The 3,853-nt window shown below is 37.6% G+C and overlaps 1 long non-coding RNA gene across 1 annotated transcript; it reads right to left on the reverse strand.

Moving 5' to 3' along the window:
- Positions 1–311: 311 nt before the first annotated feature.
- LOC110909228 lies at positions 312–3,574 on the reverse strand. Its single transcript, XR_002575263.2, has 3 exons — positions 2,654–3,574; positions 1,288–1,368; positions 312–428 (listed from the first exon to the last, which is right to left on the reverse strand). It is a non-coding gene; the product is annotated as an uncharacterized LOC110909228 (long non-coding RNA).
- Between the last annotated feature and the right edge of the window lie 279 nt (positions 3,575–3,853).

Raw genomic sequence — 3,853 nt, forward strand, 5'->3', positions numbered from 1 at the left:
GTCATGGATCATGATCATTATCCTGAATGTCAAACCTGGGAAAACGTATATTAACATTAGAGAGACACATGATGAGTGTTGACCTTGGAAAAGTCAAACTATTCTATTTACCTTTTGCTAAGAGTTTCACTTGATTTGGTGACACAATGTCCAGCCACATGTAGTCAGAAACCTTATAATATTGCAACTTGCGTTTACAAAAGTGTTACTTGAATTAAGAAGAAACTATATACCTTGGATTCTGCTAGCAAAGGAAGAATGTAGCCACTAATCTTCACCTTAAAACTTTGATCCAACAAAACATCAGTTATTTTAAGGTTGTTTGGGAATATTCTTTGTGTGATATGTGTGCTTAGAAACCAAATCCCTTTTGAAATCCCGATAGCAGCCGCAAACCTCTGTGCCCGTCCAGGAGAGTTTCTGGCCAGCTATCAATTTAAATTTAAGGTATGTTAAACTCTTGGAGATTGTTGGTTTGACTTACGGAGTCAAACCGACCGATATTTAACTTTCAAATTGTTACTAACCTTTTGAGTTCCAGAAAACTTTTAATAATCATACCAAGTTATAAGAAAAGACAAATTAAGGGTGTGTATTATGGTTCGTCAATTGACTTAATGGAAGCGCTCCTTGTAGAAGTCGTCGTATTTATATTTATCTGGTAGGGTAGTGGTGGTCATCGCCTAAGAGAATAAAAAATCCTAGTGGTGTTACTATCCTTGAATTGCCACTCTCACTCTTTCATTTTATCTCGCCAAGTGTAATCATAAAGCCAAAAAAAGTTTACATAGGTAAAAGAATCGTCGTCATTAATGCATGATATATATCAAATGTACCGTGATAGGAACTACTTTCTTCCTCCTCTTTATATATGAGACAACTACTCCCTATGGAATGTTTTACATGTAAAAGATCAAAAATATTTAATTTAACAATCTACAAAAAGTTGACTAGACTATGTGTGAGTTCCTGGTGGTGAAAGGGGAGCATCCAGAATCACAAAGTTAATCTGCTTTATTAGAATAGAAGACAATACGGGTCAATTTGTACACCAATTTTTCTTCTAGCATGTTTTTCTGTTTTACTTTTTGTAGTCCAGATTACCCTCTTATACTATGACTATCTTACAGCACACCTACTTCACCAAAAAGTTGCAAAAAACATAGTGGAGAATAAAAAGATAAACAAAGCGATACCCTTGTATATTAGTAACTTATAAGAAAGTTGAAATAAACGAACAAAAACCAGTCAAAACCAAGCAGAAGAACACTTTAAACAGAAAACTACCAGAAGAAAGCTAAGCGTGAACAACTTCAAAACCCTGCAATTCGTCAAAGTTCATCCATGGCTTGACCCAAACCTTCGCCTCTACAACCAAGAATGACCCACAAATAAAAAGAATTCCTTAGCAACCTAAGAATACATGAAATACTTTTATGTACATACACATTGCACTTATATAAGATACTGCAAATTAGATTTCATTGGTAGCAGGTTGTATTGTAACTGACATATTGTAACGGGTCTATTCAAATTGTTGTTAACGGGTCAAAAATCTACTTTTGCATATGGTACTACTATGAGTTGCAACATCTATAATCTGAACAACATAAGGGTTTCCGCGTCTTTCAAAGTAATCCAAATTCATACCTAAAAGTCGCCCTACAAAACACCCAAAATAGATGACACAAACAATCCAACAAAAGAGAGCATATAAAAAGAGCATTTGTTTATAGACAACCCACACTTTGTCCTCGTCTGTACAAAGTTCATCCCCAAGGTTGAGACTGATGAAAAGGTTTCAACTTTAGTGAGCAATCAATCCCTCTCTACCTGCATTGACGATAAAATAAATTAATATTAAAATGATACAACCGGAATTATATATTGCGCATATTCATGTTCATATTTCTATCAAATTTATACCTGTGTTGCCTGTTTATCCACCTCAACTTTTAATTTTTTTTTTTCTAAATGTTGCTCAAGAGACATGATATTAGGTCTTTCAAAAAGTTTCATAAATGTATTAAAACATGGGTGTAGCTTTCAAGGGGTGGGGGGTGGGACCCCGAACTTTTCACTCAGTAGTGTTATGTATGTACGTTTCGTATAGAATTTATTTAGGTATATATGTTTTTTACCCCCGATTTTATAAAAAAAAATTACTTATTAGGTCCGGTGACTTTCGACCCCCCGTTGGAAATTTTCAAGCTTCACAACTGTCTACAAAATTAAAAATAAATAAATAATTGGCACACCTCTTTTTGTTCAAAACGCATAAACACTGACAACAAAGTTAACAACACTATACAGACAACCTAAATGAGAGCTTATATACATGTAATCATTCGTTAACTTATATTTATACATATATAATGAAAACAACATATTTGATGAATTTATATTTCACACAAACTTGCTGTTATAGTTTTATTACAGAACATCCGAACACCCCCTAAATCATAAAAAAACAGCGAGCATATTTTATAACAAACAACCTAAAACAGAGTAATAAATAGAAACACTTTGATTTTTGGCATGACAACCTTAAACCAGCAACAATACTCGTTTAGGTGAGTCCAATATCTTAGATATCATGGAAAAACATAGCCAAAACGGTCAGAAACTAAGCGGAGGAAACTGAGGTTCTTACCGAGGGTATCTTGGGTGTAACCAATCTGAAGTAAAAAGACACATGTCTGAGCTACTTCACCAAAAATTTGATTGGCGGCCGGAACTTAGCCCACCGCTAGCGGTTCTGATTAAGAACACACCGCCGACAGTAGTGTTTCATAGCGCGACCTTGGCCACCGGATGACATATATAGACCACCAATAGCAACCCCGCCGCCGGAAACAATGCTGTCGGCGGTGTGGGTCAACCATCTCTGTCATCATCAAGGCTTTCTAACATCATCGCCATCTCCCTTATCTCAGATTTATCTCTCTCTATAGTATAGTTGCAACCAGAACCAGATGATGATTCAGGATGAAGAGGCGTGAAATATGAAGTTGAACATAGGCGTTAGGATTTTAGTGAGTGTTGTGGAAGTGGTAAACGATAGCGCGCGTCACATTTGGTGATGAATCTTTCGCCGCCAAAACCGTGTAACAAACAGGTGCCACACTGATCTCTGGCACTATTCATTTCCATTGGTGTCACATTGTGGAGACATGCAGACAAAAAAGGCTTACCGAAATTCTCGCCGGAAACCTAGCCGACTTCCCCGGAGCACCGATTCAAGTATCTGAGGTTGCCCTAGCAACCCTAGAACCCCAGTCGTACCATCCTACCACCGCCATCACACGGGGTGGAGCCGTCATCCACCACCACACCATCACAACTGATCTGACCCAAAGGACAAGGGCCTTTGATGGCCATAGGAAGAGGCCATTGAGAATCATTGTCGCTGTAAGCTTTCAAGTCCTCAGAAATCTGGCCGAGCTGAACCGGTGGCGACACGTAAACCCCTGCTCGAAACCCTAGCCTCCGTTGCGGCTCTCCTTCTCACCGGACCTGAAGCACCTGAGACCGTTGCCTTCTAGCTTCTCTTTCTCAGCTTTTCTTTTCTTCTATGAACATGGTTAATTACCTGTTCATTGAATATGTGTGGCAAGTACACTTAACACAAGCAGCACACGTGGCTTGCAAAAATTTTGCCCAATAGAAGAGTACCGGCCAGATACAAGCCACTGTTCATTCAGTTCTCTTATTATTAGATTTAGATTAGATTACCTCATTGATTGATATTAATTAAAAAAGTATTCTTCTAAATTAATCATGAACTCTTTAAAAGAATTTAATCACCAATTGCTATTATATACTTAATATTACAAGTAGTGGGTTACAGCCG

This window comes from Helianthus annuus, chromosome 14 (genome assembly GCF_002127325.2).
Source record: "Helianthus annuus cultivar XRQ/B chromosome 14, HanXRQr2.0-SUNRISE, whole genome shotgun sequence".
NCBI classification, from domain to species: Eukaryota; Viridiplantae; Streptophyta; class Magnoliopsida; order Asterales; family Asteraceae; genus Helianthus; species Helianthus annuus.